This window comes from Balaenoptera physalus (assembly GCF_965194825.1).
Source record: "Balaenoptera physalus genome assembly, chromosome: 12".
In the NCBI taxonomy this organism is placed as follows: domain Eukaryota; kingdom Metazoa; phylum Chordata; class Mammalia; order Artiodactyla; family Balaenopteridae; genus Balaenoptera; species Balaenoptera physalus.
In genome coordinates, this window is record NC_138897.1 from 49056019 (window position 1) to 49076097 (window position 20079).

Genomic DNA, 20079 nt, shown 5'->3' on the forward strand with positions numbered 1-20079 from the left:
TTAAAAAAGAATCAAAAGTTTATTCTAATACTAAAAAAATATTAATATCTTAAAATATGAACTCAGTGAATGGAGTTGACAGAAAATTAGACACAGCAGAACACAGGACTGAAAAACCTGAAGAGAGATTAATAGAAAATACTCAAAAGGAAGCACAAAGAGAACAAAGAATAGGAAGAACATACGTATAATAAAGTGAAAGAGACTTCTGGTACATGCTTACAATGTCTAACATATGTATCCTCACAGTCCCAGAAAGAAAGAGAGATGACAGAATAGCCATATAATAAGGTATATTGGCCAAGAATTTTCCAAAACTGTTAAACAATATAAACCCACAGTTTCAAGAAGCTCAACCCCAAGCAGGATAAAGAAAAAGAAAATCACACAGTACATTATACTAAAATTCCTGAAAACCAAAGATAAAAAATCCTTTTTTTTCATTGTCTGCTTTTCTTTTCCAAATCTCTTTTTCATTGAAATATAGTTGATTTACCATGTTGCATTAGTTGTAGGTGTAAGCAAAGTGATTCAGTTTGACATACATGTATATCTATTTTTTTCAGATTCTTTTCCCTTATAAGTTATTACAAAGTATCGCGTCTAGTTCCCTGTGCTACATAGTAGGTCCTTGTTAGTTATCTATTTTATACAAAGTATCTATTTTTTAAACATCTTTATTGGAGTATAATTGCTTTACAATGGTGTGTTAGTTTCTGCTTTATAACAAAGTGAATGAGCTATACATATACATATATCCCCGTATCTCCTCCCTCTTGTGTCTCCCTCCCACCCTCCCTAACCCACCCCTCTAGGTGGTCACAAAGCACCAAGCTGATCTCCCTGTGCTATGCGGCTGCTTCCCACTAGCTATCTACTTTACACGTGGTAGTATACATAAGTGCATGCCACTCTCTCACTTCATCCCAGCTTACCCTAACCCCTCCCCATGTCCTCAAGTCCATTCTCTACGTCTGCATCTTTATTCCTGTCCTGTCCCTAGGTACTTCAGAACCCTTTTTTTTTTCTTTTAGATTCCATATATATGTGTTAGCATATGGTATTTGTTTTTCTCTTTCTGACTTACTTCACTCTGTATGAGAGACTCTAGGTCCATCCACCTCACTAAAAATAACTCAGTTTCGTTTCTTTTTATGGCTGAATAATATTCCATTGTATATATGTGCCACATCTTCATTATCCATTCATCTGTTGATGGACACTTAGGTTGCTTCCATGTCCTGGCTATTGTAACTAGAGCTGCAATGAACATTGTGGTAGAAGACTCTTTTTGAGTTATGGTTTTCTCAGGGTATATGCCCAGTAGTGGGATTGCTGGGTCATATGGTAGTTCTATTTTTAGATTTCTAAGGAACCTCCATACTGTTCTCCATAGTGGCTGTATCAATTTACATTCCCACCAACAGTGCAAGAGGGTTCCCTTTTCTCCACACCCTCTCCAGCATTTATTGTTTGTAGATTTTTTGATGATGGTCACTCTGACTGGTGTGAGGTGATTCTTCATTGCAGTTTTCATTTGCATTTCTCCAACGATTAGTGACGTTGAGCATCCTTTCATGTGTTTGTTAGCAATCTGTATATCTTCTGTGGAGAAATGTCTGTTTAGGTCTTCTGCCCATTTTTGGATTGGGTTGTTTGTTTTTTTGTTATTGAGCTGCATGAGCTTCATATAAATTTTGGAGATTAATCCTTCACCAGTTGTTTCATTTGCAAATATTTTCTCCCATTCTGAGGGTTGTCTTTTTGTCTTCTTTAGGTTTTCCTTTGCTGTGCAAAAGACTTTAAGTTTCATTAGGTCCCATTTGTTTATTTTTGTTCTTATTTCCATTTCTCTAAGAGGTGGGTCAAAAAGGATCTTGCTGTGATTTATGTCATAGAGTGTACTGCCTATGTTCTCCTCTAAGAGTTTTATAGTGTCTGGCCTTACATTTAGGTATTTGATCAATTTTGAGTTTATTTTTGTGTATGGTATTAGGGAGTGTTCTAATTTCATTCTTTTACATGTAGCTGTCCAGTTTTCCCAGCACCACCTATTGAAGAGGTCGTCTTTTCTCCATTGTATATTCTTGCCTCCTTTATCAAAAATAAGGTGACCATATGTGTGTGGGTTTATCTCTGGGCTTTCTATCCTGTTCCATTGATCTATATTTCCGTTTTTGTGCCAGTACCATACTGTCTTGATTGCTGTAGCTTTGTAGTATAGTGTGAAGTCCGGGAGCCTGATTCCTCCAGCTCCGTTTTCCTTTCTCAAGATTGCTTTGGCTATTCTGGGTCTTTTGTGTTTCCATACAAATTGTGAATTTTTTTGTTCTAGTTCTGTGAAAAATGCCATTGGCAGTTTATGTTTCTTTTTTATAAATTTATTTATTTATTTATTTTTGGCTGCGCTCGGTGTTCATTGCTGTGTGCGGGCTTTCTCTAGTTGTGGAGGGCGGGGGCTACTCCTCGTTGCAGTGCACGGGCTTCTCATTGTGGTGGCTTCTCTTGTTGCAGAGCATGGACTCTAGGCATGCGGGCTTCAGTAGTTGTGGCACACGGGCTCAGTAGTTCTGGCTCGCAGGCTCTAGAGAGCAGGCTTTGTAGTTGTGGTGCACAGGCTTAGTTGCTCTGCAGCATGTGGCATCTTCCCGGACCAGGGCTCGAACACGTGTTCCCTGCATTGGCAGGCAGATTTTTACCACTATACCACCAGGGAAGCCATTGATGCCAATTGCAATGCCACTGATAGGGATTGCATTGATTCTGTAGATTGCTTTGGGTAGTATAGTCATTTTCACAATGTTGATTCTTGCAATCCACGAACATGGTATATCTCTCCATCTGTTGGTATCATCTTTAATTTCTTTCATCAGTGTCTTATAGTTTTCTGCACACAGGTCTTTTGTCTCCTTAGGTAGGTTTATTCCTAGGTATTTTATTCTTTTTGTTGCAGTGGTAAATGGGAGTGTTTCCTTAATTTCTCTTTCAGATTTTTCATCATTAGTGTATAGGAATGCAAGAGATTTCTGTGTATTAATTTTGTATTCTGCTACTTTACCAAATTCGTTGATTAGCTCTGGTAGCATCTTTAGGATTCTCTATGTATAGTATCATGTCATCTGCAAACAGTGACAGCTTTACTTCTTCTTTTCCGATTTGGATTCCTTTTATTTCTTTTTCTTCTCTGATTGCTGTGGCTAACACTTCCAAAACTATGTTGAATAATAGTGGTGAGAGTGGACAACCTTGTCTTGTTCCTGAACTTAGTGGAAATGGTTTCAGTTTTTCACCATTGAGAACGATGTTGGCTGTGGGTTTGTCATATATGGCCTTTATTATGTTGAGGTAAGTTCCCTCTATGCCTACTTTCTGGAGGCTTTTTATCAGAAATGGGTTTTGAATTTTGTCAAAAGCTTTTTCTGCATCTATTGAGATGATCATATGGTTTTTCTACTTCAATTTGTTAATACGGTTTATCACGTTGACTGATTTGCGTATATTGAAGAATCCTTGCATTCCTGGGATAAACCCCACTTGATCATGGTGTATGATCCTTTTAATGTGCTGTTGGATTCTGTTTGCTAGTATTTTGTTCAGGATTTTTGCATCTATGTTCATCAGTGATATTTGGTCTGTAGTTTTCTTTCTTTGTGTCATCTTTGTCTGGTCTTGGTATCAGGGTGATGGTGGCCTCTTAGAATGAGTTTGGGAGTGTTCCTCCCTCTGCTATATTTTGGAAGAGTCTGAGAAGGATAGATGTTAGCTCTTCACTAAATGTTTGATAGAATTTGCCTGTGAAGCCATCTGGTCCTGGGCTTTTGTTTGTTGGAAGATTTGTAATCACAGTCTCAATTTCAGTGCTTCTCATTGGTCTGTTTATATTTTCTATTTCTTCCAGGTTCAGTCTGCAAAGGCTGTGCTTTTCTCAGAATTTGTCCATTTCTTCCAGGTTGTCCATTTTATTGACATAGAGTTGTTTGTAGTAATCTCTCATGATCCATTGTATTTCTGCTGTGTCAGTTGTTACTTCTCCTTTTTCATTTCTAATTCTATTGATTTGAGTCTTCTCCCATTTTTTCTTGATGAGTCTGGCTAATGGTTTATCAATTTTTTTTATCTTCTCAAAGAACCAGCTTTTAGTTTTGTTGATCTTTGCTATTGTATCTATTTATTTTTCATTTACTTCTGATCTGATCTTTATGACTTCTTTCTTCTACTAAGTCTGGGGCTTTTTTGTTCTTCTTTCTCTAATTGCTTTAGGTGTAAGGTTAGGTTGTTTATTTGCGATGTTTCTTGTTTCTTGGGGTAGGATTGTGTTGCTATAAACTTCCCTCTTAGAACTGCTTTTGCTGCATCCCATAGGTTTTGGGTCGTCGTGTTTTCATTGTCATCTGTGTGTAGGTATTTTTTGATTTCCTCTTTGATTTCTTCAGTGATCTCTTGGTTATTTTGCAGTGTATTGTTTAGCCTCCATGTGTTTGTATTGTTTACAGATTTTTTTCCTGTAATTGATATCTAGTCTCATAGCATTGTAGTCGGAAAAGATACTTGATACGATTTCAATTTTCTTAAATTTACCAAGGCTTGATTTTATTACCCAAGATATGATCTATCCTGGAAAATGCTCCATGAGCACTTGCGAAAAATGTGTATTCTGTTGTTTTTGGGTGGAATGTCCTATAAATATCAATTAAGTCCATCTTGTTTAATGTATCATTTCAAGCTTGTGTTTCCTTATTTAATTTCATTTTGGATGATCTGTCCATTGGTGCAAGTAGGGTGTTGAAGTCCCCTACTACGATTGTGTTACTGTTGATTTCCCCTTTTATGGCTGTGAACATTTGCCTTATGTATTGAGGTGCTCCTATGTTGGATGCATAAATATTTACAATTGTTATATCTTCTTTTTGGATCAATCCCTTGATCATTATGTAGTGTCCTTCTTTGTCTCTTGTAATAGTCTTTATTTTAAAGTCTATTTTGTCTGATAAGAGAATTGCTACTCCAGCTTTCTTTTGATTTCCATTTGCATGGAATATCTTTTTCCATCCCCTCACTTTCAGTCTGTATGTGTTCCTAGGCCTGAAGTAGGTCTCTTGGAGACAGCATATATATGAGTCCTGTTTTTGTATCTGTTCAGCCAGTCTATGTCTTTTGGTTTTAGCATTTAATCCATTTACATTTAAGGTAATTATCAATATGTATGTTCCTATTACCATTTTCTGCATTGTTTTGGTTTTCTTATTGAAGGTCTTTTCCTTCTCTTGTGTTTTCTCCTCGAGAAGTTCCTTTAGTATTTGTTGTAAAGCTGGTTTTGTGGTGCTGAATTCTCTTAGCTTTTGCTTGTCTGTAAAGGTTTTAATTTATCTGTTGAAGCTGAATGAGATCCTTGCTGGGTAGAGTAACCTTGGTTGTCGATTTTTCCCTTTCATCACTTTCAATATGTCCTGCCACTCCCTTCTGGCTTGCAGAGTTTCTGCTGAAAGATCAGCTGTTAACCTTATGGGGATTCCCTTGTATGTTATTTGTTGTTTTCCCTTGCTGCTTTTAATAATTTTTTCTTTGCATTTAATTTTTGATAGTTTCATTAATATGTGTCTTGGTGTGTTTCTCCTTGGATTTCTCCTGTGCTGTATGGGACTCTCTGAGCTTCCTGGACTTGATTGACTATTTCCTGTCCCATATTAGGGACGTTTTCAACTGTAATCTCTTCAAATATTTTCTTAGTCTCTTTCTTTTTCTCTTCTTCTGGGGCCCCTATAATTCGAATGTTGGTGCATTTAATGTTGTCCCAGAGGTCTCTAAGACTGTCTTCAATTCTATTCTTTATTCTGCTCTGCAGTCATTATTCCCACTATTTTATCTTCCAGGTCACTTATCCGTTCTTCTGCCTCAGTTATTCTGCTATTGATTCCTTCTAGACAATTTTTTATTTCCTTTATAGTGTTGTTCATCATTGTTTGCTTGCTCTTTAGTTTTTCTAGGTCCTTGTTAAACGTTTCTTGTATTTTCTCCATTCTATATCCCAGATTTTGGATCATCTTTACTATCGTTACTCTGAGTTCTTTTTCAGGTAGACTGCCTATTTCCTCTCCATTTGTTTGGTCTGGTGGGTTTTTACCTTGCTCCTTCATCTGCTCTGTGTTTCTCTGTCTTCTCATTTTGCTTAACTTACTGTGTTTGGGGTCTCCTTTTCGCAGGCGGCAGGTTCGTAGTTCCCGTTGTTTTTGGTGTCTGCCCCCAGTGGCAAAGGTTGGTTCAGTGGGTTGTGTAGGCTTCCTGGTGTAGGGGCTGGGGCCTGTGTTCTTGTGGATGAGGCTGGATCTTGTCTTTCTGGTGGGCAGGATCATGTCCGGTGGTGTTTTGGGGTGTCTGTGACCTTATTATGATTTTAGGCAGCCTCTCTGTTAATGGATGGGTTTCTGTTCCTGTCTTGCTAGTTGTTTGGCATAGGGTGTCCAGCAGTGTAGCTTGCTGATCGTTGAGTGGAGCTGGGTCTTAGCGTTGAGATGGAGATCTCTGGGAGTGCTTTCACTGTTTGATATTACATGGAGCCGGGAGGTCTCTGGTGGACCAATGTCCTAAACTCAAATCTCCCACCACTGAGGCACAGGCCTGACACCTGGACAGAGCACCAAGACCCTGTCAGCCACATGGCTCAGAAGAAAAGGGAGAAAAAAAGAAGGAAAGAAAGAAAAACATATAATAAAGTTATTAAAATAAAAATAATTTTTAAAAATTTTTAAAAATTTTAAAAGTAATAAAAAAAAGAAAAGAAAGAAGAGAGCAACCAAACCAAAAGACAAATCCACCAATGATAACAAGCGCTAAAAACTATACTAAAAACAAAACAAACAAACAAAAAAACCAAACAAAAAACAGAAAGACAGAACCCTAGGACAAATGGTAAAAGCAAAGCTATACTGACAAAATCACACAAAGAAGCATACACATACACACTCACAAAAAGAGAAAAAGGAAAAATATATATATATCTATATATAAAAGAAAGGAGGAAGAGAGCAACCAAATGAATAAACAAATCTACCAATGATAATAAACTCTAAATACTAAACTAAGATAAACATAATACCAGAAACAAGTTAGTTGCAGAAAGCAAACCCCAAGTCTACAATTGCTCCCAAAGTCCACTGCTTCAATTTTGGGATGATTCATTGTGTATTCAGGTATTCCACAGATGCAGGGTACATCAAGTTGATTGTGGAGATTTAATCTGCTGCTCCTGAGGCTGCTGGGAGATATTTCCCTTTCTCCTCTTTGTTGGCAGAGCTCCTGGGCTTCAGCTTTGGATTTGGCCCCACCACTGCATGTAGCTTGCCTGAGGGCGTCTGTTCCCTGCCCAGACAGGATGGGGTTAAATTAGCAGCTGGTTAGGGGGCTCTGCTCACTCAGGCCAGGGGGAGGGAGGAGTACAGAATGCAGGGTGAGACTGTGGGCAGCAGAGGCTGGCGTGATGTTGCACCAGCCTGAGGCGCGCCATGTGTTCTCCCGGGGAACCCTGGATCCCGGGACCCTGGAAGTGGAGGGCTGCACAGTCTCCTGGGAGGGGAGGTGTGGATAGTGACCTGTGCTTGCACACAGGCTTCATGGTGGCTGCAGCAGCAGCCTTAGCATCTCATGACTGTCTCTGGTGTCCACGCTGATAGCCATGGCTCGCTCCCATCTCTGGAGCTCATTTAGGCAGTGCTCTGAATCCCCTCTCCTCATGCTCCCCGAAACAATGGTCTCTTGCCTCTTCGGCAGTTCCAGACTTTTTCCGGACTCCCTCCTGGCTAGCTGTGGTACACTAGCCCCCTTCAGGCTGTCTTCATGCAGCCAACCCCAGTCCTCTCCCTGGCATCTGACTTCCAAAGCCCGAGACTCAGCTCCCAGTCCCTACCCACCCCGTCAGGTGAGCAGACAAGTGTCTCAGGCTGGTGAGTGCTGGTCGGCACCGATCCTCTGTGCGGGAATCTCTCCCCTTTGCCCTCCGCACCCCTGTTGCTGCGCTCTCCTCCATGGCTCAGAAGCTTCCCCCCGCCCACCCGCCATCTCCGCCAGTGAAGGGGCTTCGTAGTGTGTGGGAACTTTTCCTCCTACACAGCTCCCTCCCAGAGGTGCAGGTCCCATCCCTACTCTTTTGTCTGTGTTTTTTCTTTTTTCTTTTGCCCTACCCAGGTACATGTGGAGTTTCTTGCCTTTTGGAAAGTCTGAGGTCTCCCAGCATTTAGTAGGTGTTCTGTAGGAGTTCTTCCACATGTAGATGCATTTCTGATGTATTTGTGGGGAGGAAGGTGATCTCCATGTCTTACTCCTCCACTATCTTAAAGGTCTCCAAGACAAAGTATCTTAAAAACAGCTAGAGAAGAGAGTTATATTGTTTTCAAAGGATCGACAATGCGACTTTCAACTTAGCTCTCAAAAGAAATGATGGAAACCAAAAGATTTTATAATAACATTTTTTTTAAATAAATTTATTTATTTATTTTTGGCTGCATTGGGTTTTCTTTGCTGCACATGGGCTTTCTCTAGTTGTGGTGAACAGGGGCTACTCTTTGTTGCAGTGTGCGGGCTTCTCTATATGGTGGTTTCTCTTGTTGCGGAACACAGGCTCTAGGCACGCAGGTTTCAGTAGTTGTGGCACGCGGGCTCAGTAGTTTTGGCTCACAGGCCCTAGAGCACAGGCTTATTAGTTGTGGCACACGGGCTTAGTTGCCATGCGTCATGTGAGATCTTTCCGGACCAGGGCTTGAACCCATGTCCCCTGCATTGGCAGGCAGATTCTTAACCCCTGCACCACCAGGGAAGCCCCTATAATAACACTTTTAAAGTGCTGCAAGAAAATAAAAAGCCAACTCAGATTTCTAACTCTCTTAAAAAAAAAAATTCCCTCAAAATTGAAAATAACAATAGATAATTTCAGACAAATAAAAACTGAGGACGTTTATTAACAGTGGGTCTGCACTAAAAAAAATACCAAAGAGAGATTTTCAGGAAAAGACAATGATCACAGATGGAAACATGGAAAAAAACAAGAATTAAGAATGCAGAAAAGGATACATATGTGAGTAACTATAAATGAGTATTGACCATACAAAAAATAATTGTGAATTATTGTGAAATTTAAAATATATAGATAATTAAAATGTATAACAAGAATAATTCAAAAGACAGGAGGGAGTGGTAAATAGAGTTCAATGTTCTAAATTTCCAGCAGTATTAGGTAAGAGATAAAATATAATTTTAATAAGTCAAGGCATGTTGTGATCTCTAGGTTAACCATTATACAACTACTAATGATAATAATAATAAATGTAAAATTAACAGATGAATAGGAGGAAAATGGAATACTGAAAATATTTAATCAATTCTATAAAAAGCAAGAAAGGAGAAAAAAGAAAATATAAAGCAGACCAAATTAAAAGCAAATAGTAAGATGAGAGATATAAAACCAAATATATCCGTAATTTCATTAAAGATAAATGGACTAAATACACCAAGTAAAAGAATAAGATTGTCAGACTGGTTTAAAAATAACTCATTTTATGATCCTAACAGGAGACAAAATTTAAATATAAGGATATACCAGAAGAAAGCTGATGTAGCTATACTACCAGTAGGTGTAATAAAAATTTAAAAAAAAACAAAACAGAATAAACAAAGTTCATGAAAATGGGCATGAGTTCCTTCTACATTAAAAGCCTAGTATTTCTGGGTTGATAATATTTTGGCATATTAGATGCTGTTTTACAAATTATAAATCGGTTGTAGCTAATCAATGTTTTAAGAAATTTAAGAAATTATTGCACATGAAAGAAAAAAGGATAAAAGAGAGAAAAAGGAGATGATAGATAAACAGGCAAATGGACATGATAGATGATAGATAAAAAGATAGACAGATAGATAAATAGATAATAGACATATCTTCTTGCATATTCATTTTACACTCTCCCAGGATTCATATCTGTGGCTTAAATTTCTAACGTAATTCTTATATCTATAGGCCCTCCCTCACAGTATTGTTTCTTTAAACACGGTTCATAATCTCCAGGTGGTCTGCACTTACACAGCCCCAGTCTCCACCCCCACACAAACGCACAAATCTCTCAGCAATCTGCAGAAGAAAAGAGACACTGTGGCTCCAAAAGCCCTAAAACCATTGGGGGAGGGGGTGGTGGGTAGGGAGTAAAGTAACACTGGAGGCAAGATGAGGTATTCTGAGAATAAAGAGATAGAAGCTTACTCTGTAAAAGTAAGATATATAAAAGTAGTACTGTTATCCCAAAGTGAAAAAAAAAGTCCTGTTTGGGGATAAAAAGCTAAGGAATATGTCTGGTATATATCACCATGGATGTCAATTAAGTCTCAGATTCAGGTTTGACTCTTTAAAATGCTAGCAAAGGAAGACCAGATGGAGTGTGTGAGAAGTGAGTAGTTAATGGACGAAGCAGAGAGTGTTAATAAATTCCAAAAGGCTTGTTCCATCAAGAAAGATTCCACTAATCTGCAGCAGCCTAACTCACAGGACCTCATAAGACACATTCTGTTAGTGTCAGTGTTCCACACCAATTACAGATTTCTGAAGGGCCATCAGAGCAAAACTATGCCCTTCATATGTAAGCCGACACTGCTGTAACTAAGATTGCAATTGGACTGGGACAAATCTCTATGATCTTGATATATGAAAATCCAAATAGATGGTTTCCATAGAAATGAATAAAAACATTTCCAAATTACTTATTCAGGATTAATCCACTGCAGCTCTGCAAAGCAAATACATTTGACGATGCTCAGTAAAGCAGCCAATGAAAAATAAACTACAATTGTCCAATAAGGTAGTTCCCTTCACTGACAGAAAATCCATGCACAGTTAAAATGTGCTTTTAGGCAAAGTGTTACCTTTTAATTTCAAGTGTATAAATCCATAAAATTAATAACTGGAAACACATTAAAGATTACTGAATAGGGTTTTAAATGGATGAAAAGAGCAAAGACTATAGCCACCAACCCTTCTATCCAAATCTTGATTCTATTATTTCCTAGCTGGGTTAACTTGGGCAAGTTAAATTCTTCTCTCTCAACCTTAGTTTCATTATCTGCAAAATGGGAGTGATAATATTTTTCTCTTGGGTATAATGAAAAAATTTTACACTTTTCAGATGAAGACAGCATAATGCAGAGAGATGAAGGGTTGTATTCAAAACCATAATTAGTAAGAGAAAGAGATAAATTCAGAAGCCACATAACTGCCTTCACAGTCCCAAAACAACCCTCTTCTATTATTGTTCGGTTTTCTTTAGGTCCATATGGTTTCCATTCATACAAGTAAACCGAGCTAGAAAACTGGGGAATTGTCCAGACTAAATGATTTTTCCTCAGATGTTCTATTGATACAAATCTACTCTCCATCCCACCCACCTCCCCCCACCGCCAAAAATGCTTTGCTTTCAGATATCTGGTATTAAATCAAATACTCTAAAATTTGAACCCATGGCATGTGTAGCAGGATATTAAATGCAATTTTTTCCTATTGTCTCAGATTAGAATTTTGGCTAAAAGTCCTCAAAACTGAAGACAGTGGGTATTCAGTACCTGTATGTGTTAGTTTAGGTTCTCTGAGGAGCAAACACCAAGACAGGTGTAGACGTGAAAGAGATGTATTGAGGAAAAGGCCTATTGAGGAAAAGGGAAAGGCAGCAATGGAGACAGGAGGAACTTTAAGAATGCAATTCATGTCTGACCGTGGTAAAGGGGGGAGGGAAAAACGAAAGCTGGGTAGGAAGATTCTCAGCCTCCAGCTAACCTCTAAGGTTTGAAGAAGGCCAGCCGAAAGTTCTGGAGCCAACACCACTCTTCAGAAAAGTTCCCCACCTGATAGGAACAGGTCTGTCTCAGTACCCTTGACACACACGGTCGTTGGCTGGGAATAGTCCATGAGGACCGTGGCTTTGGCACAAACAGGGACAGATTCAGAGCACAGCCTCTGGTGCTGTCAGTCAAGTGAGCTCCCTGCAGCAGGAGATCAGAGTGGCACGTTTTCGTGGCAGCTACACTATGTCTTCTCTATGTGAGGGTCATATTCCCAGCGGTCTTCCTGAGGAGGCAAAAGGGTCCAGTGACTTATAACCTTCAAACACTTCTGAAAGCAAAGACTATGAATTAATTAGGGGGAGACCTTGAAAGGGAATTTGTAGTAGAGAGCGCTGGGGCATTTTACTTCTCCCCAAACACTCATGGAAATTGGAGCCATTTGATTGAATGGAAGCTGAGATCTCTACTTTCTACCCAAAGGTATGTGCGTTCTATAGAACACCGAGCCTGCCCTGTCCTGCTTCCAGAGCAAAAAGCCAGAGCATCCTTGGAAAACCTAATATGTGCCCCCACTGAATTAGGGACCAGAGAGCAGTGCCTTTCTTTATCCTGGTGAAGGGATTCCCCCTGGAGGTGGGATTCTGGTTGGAGAACCACTGGCATATATATTTTGGACATTCCCTCTTCACATCAGATTTCTCTATTATTTGAGAGACAGTTTGTGCAGCCTTAGAAAGGGCAAGAGCTGCAATTGCACTGTTCATTGCCTTGCCACTTGTCTGTGACTTGAAGTAGATTATTTTGCTCTTCTGAGCCTCCATTTCCTCACCTATAAAAGAGAATAGTAATTTCTACCCCCAAAATTTCTTGTCAGAGTTAAATGAGATAATGTATGAAACAGCCAAAAAAACCTCTACCAATAGTAACTATATTCCCAAGTAAAGAAATAGAGTGCTCTGTAATCCTGTCCTATTGTACATTTTGAGGAAACACAGATTTTGTAATTTTAAAAAAAGTACTTTTACAGTAGGTCCTTGTTGGTTATCCTTTAAAAAAATTTTTTTTTTATTGGAGTATAGTTGATTTCCAATGTTGTGTTAGTTTCTGCTGTACAACATAGTGAATAAGCTATATGTATACATATATCTCCTCCCTCTTGAACCTCCTTCCCAACCCACCGTCTCCATCCCACCCATCTAGGTCATCACAAAGCACTGAGTTGGTTTTAAATATGGCAGTGTGTACATGTCAATCCCAAACTCCCTAACTATCCCTCCCGCCTGCACCCCCCACTCTCCCCCACCCCCCGTAACCATAAGTTCATTCTCTAAGTTTGTGAGTCTGTTACTGTTTTGTAAATAAGTTCATTTCTATCATTTTTTTAGATTCCGCACATAAGTGATATCATATTTCTACCGTAGCACAGGGAACCCTGCTCAATATCATGTAACAACCTAATTGGGAAAAGAATTTGAAGAAGAATAGATACATGTATATGTATAACTGAATCACTTTGTTGTACAACTGAAACTAACACAACATTGTTAATCAACTCTACTCCAATATAAAATAAAAAGTTTTGTTTTTTTTTTAAAAAAGCAATTTTAAAGAACTTGCTGCCTGTAAGGAATTTACTGAAAACCTGAAGACTCAGTGGGACTAAGGACAGCTAATGAGCTTTTCTCAGTATTCTTGTAATTTGAGGACAATAAGTCCACAATGTTTTATTGTTTAAAGACTGTAAATTACTCTACAGTTTGCTTGGAGTTATTACATGTGACAGAATGATGAACCATCCCGATTTGCCTAGGATCTTTACAGTTTTACCACTCAAAGTGTCATATCTCAGAAACCCCTCAGTCCCAGCAAACCAAGACACTGGGTTGGCTATATATGAAGTTCCTAGAACTTGGCCTAGAATATTTTAGGCATTCAGTAAATGTTAACTATGGTCATTTTCTTTTATTGAAATTTGAATTCGTCCTCTATCAGCAAGACTGTGCTGAGCTTTGGAGTACAAAAGTGAATAAGACTCAGGGTCTCCCTTGTAGAGCTCAGAGATTGGCAGAGAAAATGGATGAATGGGACAAATAGAATTTACTCCCAAAGTTGGGTTTTGATGCAATGTACTCTATAACTCCATAGAAACTTTATAGAGTAAATGTAATATGTATACTTTCTTAAAAGTGCTGTACTAGTTGGAGTCCTCCAGAGAAACAGAGCCAAGAGGAGAAATATATATATGAGAAGACTTATTACAGAAATTGGCTCATGAAATTATGGAGGACAAGAAGACCCCAGTTATCCCACCACTAATCTACGTGCTGTTGTGAAGGTATCTTGTAGATGTAATTAAAGTCTATAATCAATTTATTTTAAGTAAGAAATGTTATTCTAGATATTGGACTGGACTTGATTCAATCAGCTGAAATGTCATAAGAAAAGAAGGAGGAAGAAGAAAAATAAGAAATTCCACCTGTGGATTTCATCTTCAGCTGGTGCAGGAGAGTTCCAGCCTGCTCTTCTTGACAGCCTACTATATAGATTTCAGACTGGCTTAGCAACTCCCACAATTTCAGAAATAATCTTTTGAGATTTTATATTTTATGTGTATAAAATATGTATATATATTTTCCCCTTTGAGTAAAGAGGATTGACACTCAATTCTTGAAGTTTTGCCCCTTGAAGGCATATATATGTATCTTCAAGGGGTAGAACTTCAAGGGGCAAAACAATCCAATTAGGCAGTAAACACAAATTTTATATATCACCTTTAAACATGGCAATAATATTGCATATTACAAATTATTATTTTGTCAGCATATATGGTAGGGTTTCACCGAAATGTGGAAATATATAGATATATCCTTAAAATTTGTTATTGATAATTTCATTTACTATTATCTCAGCAGAAGAAAGTTTATCCAAATTGAAATTAATGAAAAACTACATAAGAAACACTATGCATTTGAAAAGACTGTAAAATTTAGCCTTGGTATCAATAGAATACAAATTATGTGAAAACCTTGGTAATAACAACATAACTAGTGATTTTGCTGAAATGAATATACAAAAAACAAGTTTTATGAAATAAAGATATACTAATATATGAATTATGTGTGCCTTTATCTTAATACTTATGTAAACCTCATTGGCCCACCAATAAAATGCACATATATACAAAATAATAATTAAATTCAGCCACCTTAGATATTTTGCTGACTTTCAGTCATATACAAACCATATTTTTATTTTTTGTCATTATAGAGTTATTTTATTAAGGTAAGAAGGTTGGACATATCTTTAAGAATTTGATAGTTGCTTTAACAGCTTTTGTATAGTTGGACTTATAATATGAGGCCTTCATATCCCACACATATCAAGGACAGGCCTGAATTGAGACTTCTTAGTAGAATTTTGGTTTCTCCACCCTTACCATGCTACCCCAATAAACACCCAAGAGACCTAGCACCACAGTCATATAGGAGAGCCTCTACATTTTTCTATGCTCCCAAGAGAGCTTAAAAAGCAAAAAGAGTTGAAAGGACACTGTTAGAACTAAATAGCAAGTGTCCTGAGAAAGATGTAGAATGACCTGCAAGGACCTGATAACCAGACATTATTGCAGGACCGTTGGCTTCAGGGCAGATAGCAGTAGCCATATATGTCATGGTCCTAAAGAAAGAATTCCTTCTCAGTAGTGGAGGGTGAAGAACAACCAATAAACCTACATGTGATCATATCAGCTGAAACTGAAAAGGAATTTGACAAAATTTAACAATCATTAATGATAAAAAACTCTCAGAAAAATAGACATAGTAGAACTTCAATTTAAGAAAGAACAGCTACCAAAAAAAAAATTAAAAATACACCAAAAACAAAAAATCCACTAATGGTGAAAAACTGAATGCTTCCCTCCTAAGACTGAGAACAATGCAGGATTTCAACTCTCACCACTCTTATTCAACATAGTGCTGAAATTTGTAACTAAAGCAGTAAGACAAGAAAGGGGGGGAAAAGGCATATAGATCCGAATGGAAGAAATACAATTGTCCTTATCTGTACCAAACATGATTGTCTACGTATAAAATTCCAAAAATCTACAAGAAAATTTTTTTGGAATGTATAAATGTGTTCTGCAAGGTCACAGGACACATACAAAAAACCACTTCTTTCTATATATTATACCATCAATAAGCACACGGACACAGAAAAGAAAACATTTGCAGTCACTCAGAAAAGATAAAATACTAGGTGTAAATCTAACAAAACATACACAGGCCTGAAAGCTACAAAACACTGATGAAAGATAACAAAGTTCTAAATAAATGGCGAGACATAGTGTGTTCAAGGTTCAGAAGATTCAACATAGTAAAGATGTCAATTACCCCAAACTGACATACCAGTTCAACGCAAGTCCCATCAAAATTCCAAGATTAGTTATAGATACAGACAAGATTATTCTAAAGTTTATATTAAAAGACAAAATAGCTAAAATAGCCAAAACCATTTTGAAAAGAAAAGTAAAGTGAGAGTGTGAGATAATAGAAAATATATATATTGGTCTCTGCCCTCAGTTCTTGGCACAGAGCTCATAAAACCTTTGTAATTTCCAAGTTATGAGAACACTTGGAGCAACTCTTGTCCTAATATTTGTCCTTGACCCCGTACCTGACACAGGGCCCCTAAGATCCTTGTAAGTTCCTAAGTGGGAAGAGTACTAGGTGCGTCTTGTTTTGAATGAGGCGACGCTGGGTGAACTCCCAGATGGCTCCTGAATCGGCAGCTAGTCACCAGAAAGACCAAGCATGACCAGAAGCTTGCAATTTTCAGCCCTGCCCCCCCCCCCATTCTCTTGAGAAGGGAGAAGGGCTGAAAATGGGGGAAATGATCTATCATGCCTACATGATGACACCTCCATAAAACCCCAATAATACAAGGTTCTGAGAGCTTCCAGGTTGGTGAACACATCCACACTGGGAGGGTGACCCACCCCAGCTCCACAGGGACAGAAGCTCCTGTACTCAGGACACTCCCAGACCTCACCCTATGCATCTCTTCATCGAGCTATTCATCTGTATTCTTTATCATACCCTTTAATAAACAGGTAAACATAAGTAAGTGTTTCTCTGAGTACTGTGAGCTGCTCTAGCAAATTAATCAAATCCAAGGAGGGGATCATTGGCACCTCTGATCTATAGTGGGTTGGTCAGAAGCACAGGTAGAAACCTAGGCTTGCGACTGACATCTGGGTGTAGGGGGGTGGTCTTGGGTGTCTGAGCCCTTCACCTGTGGGATCTGATGCTAATTCCAGGTAGACTGTGTCAGAATTGAATTTGGGTATCTGGTCCCTTCATCTGTGGGATCTGATGCTATCTCCAGGTAGATAGTGTCAGAATTGAATTAAGTTGTAGGATACCAGCTGGTGTTGCAGAGAATTGCTTGGTGTGGGGACATACACATTCGATGACCACAAGTAAAGGGTTTTATGTAAGTAGTAAAGAAGACTCACAGGGAAAAATTGGGATTTTTTCCTACGTAGGAAAAAAATACTGAGTTTTTCCATTTTAGGGAGGCAATGTACCCAATTTCAAGATGTATTATATAGCTACAGTAATGAAAACTGTGTGGTATTGGCTGAGGTGTAGACACATAGGTGTGTGGAACAGAGCAGAGAAACCAGAAGTAAGTCACACAGATACACCCAACTGATTCTTGACAAAGGGACAAAAGCAAAAATAGAGGAAAAACCACCTTTTCAACAAATGGTGCTGGAGCAACTGGACATCCACAGAAAAAAAGAAAGAAAGAAACTCAACCTAAGTTTTACAGTTTCCATAAAAATTAACCCAAAATGAATCCTGATCTTAAATAGAAAACAAAACTAAAACTTTTAGGAAAAAACAGGAGAAAATATTTGGATCCAGGATTAAGTAAAGAGTTCATAGATGTGACACCAAAAGCATGACATATAAACATAAAAATTGCTAAGTTGGACTTCATCAAAATTTAAAACTGTTTCTTCATAAAAGACCCTGTTCAGAGAATGATAAGACAAGGTATAGTTTGGGAAAAAATATTTACAAAGCACATATCTGACAAAGGACTAATATCCAGGATAAAAAACTCTCAAAACTCAACAGTAAAAAGACTCTGACAAGTACAGGTTTCTGGTAACTGACTGTACTGCTGAACTGAATGAATAAGCATTTTCAGAACTCTGATGAAAAACTGATGAACTCATAAAAGTGCTAACAAAAGATCAAGATGAAAAAAAACAATTAATTACATGGGACTGAGTGAACTGATGAGGATGAGTATAATTTTTGTGACTTTCTGTCTGAATTTAAAAAAAAAAAAAAAATCCCACAAGGACTCAGAGGCAAAGAATATACAAATCAATTTTCACTGCAAAGTAAAGGAGCTGTTACAGTGGAGGATCACTGGACTGAATGTCAATATTATGACATAGTATGAGTGTGTTTCATGTTTGGTAATTGCAATCATTGTTGCTTTTGTTGTGGTCATCCATGTACAATGCTTGGTATCAGTCTATTTATCTCTTGTAAAAATAAAATACAGTGTGTGTGTGTGAAAAAAAAAAAAAAAAAACTCAACAGTAAAAATGTAAACAACCCAATTAGAAAATGGGCAAAAGGCACAAATAGACATACAGATAGCAAATAAGCACATGAAAAGATGCTCAACATCATTAACGATGAAAGAAACACAAATTAAAACCACAATGATAGCATTACACATCTATCAGAATAGCTAAAATTTTAAAATAGCAGGATCACCAAATGCTAGCAAGGGTGTGGATTACTCATACCTTACTGGTGGGAATGGGAAAAGGCACAGCCACCCTAGAAAACGATTTAGCACTTTCTGAAAAACTAAGTGATCAACTGCCATACAATGCAACAAGTATACTCCTGGACATTTATCCCAGAGAAATGAAAAATTATGTTCACACAAACATCTGTATTTGATGCTTACAGCAGCTTTATTCATAATAACTCAGTACTGGAAATAGCCAAAATATCTCTCAATAGGTGAATGATAAACAAAGTGCAGTACATCCATACCATGGAATACTGACCAGGAATAAGAAGGAAGGAATTCTTGATGCATGCGCCAACCTGAATTACTCTCCAGAGAATTAGGCTGAGTGAAAAAACGCCAATCCCAAAAGGTTACATACTATATGAATCCATTTATATAACATTCTTAAAATGACAAAATAAAAGAATGGAGAACAGATTAGTGGTTGTCAGGAATTAAGGAGGAGGTGGGGTGGGAGAGAAGAAGCAACAGAAGGGATCTTGTGGGGATGAAATGTTCTGTTTCTTGACTATATCATCATGAGTCTCCTGTGTGATATTTTACTCTAGTTTTCCGAGATGTTACCGTGGCAGGAAACTGGGTAAAGAGGACACAGGACCTACCTGCATTATTTCTTACAACTGCATGTAAATCTACAGCTACCTTACCTTAAAAAATCTAATTTTAAAAAATTTGAAAGTCTTAACAAAAAATCTGAAAGTCTAAGAAAACCAGAAGCGATGAAGTTTGCCCGGGTTGATTAGGTTATGTTTTTTACTATTCTATAGAACGAAAAGTGGAAAAAAAGAGTAGGACAAGTGGTCCAACAGTCAATTAAAGTTTAAAAAAAAAGATACAAAGTACCTTAAAGATTTTATCGCAATTTAAAATACACAAATGCACATTTATTTGATAATCTGCTGCTATAAAGCCATAGGCTCTTCTTTGAGTATCAAATGCCAGTAGCGCTGCGTGTGCCTGCACACGTCTATGTAGTGCTGTCTACCATTCCAGTCTGGCTCTTTAAAGGGAAAAAAAAGCTTATAGAACTTGGGACATGATTAGCGTTTTCTCTAATTTCTAGGTTTTCACAGATTTTTTGTTGTTTTTCTTCTTTTTCAAGTAGTTTACAGTTGTCTCTCACACAGGTCTAATTTAACAGCATTTTTAAAGCAACTCTCTGGTTCTCTCCAAAGGAACCATAAAAATGAAATTACTGAATTAGTAATCCCTCCCCAAGGATAACTACTCTTAATAGGTGACACAGATCCTTCGGTGCAGATCTAATCCCAATGTATTTTTAAACTGAGGTGAATTTTTGGGTGTGCTGACTTGTATTTCTTTTTCCTATAAAGTATGTTTTACTATTCTTTTTTTTAAAATTTTATTTATTTTTGGCTGTATTGGGTCTTCGTTCCTGTACGTGGGCTTTCTCTAGTTGCA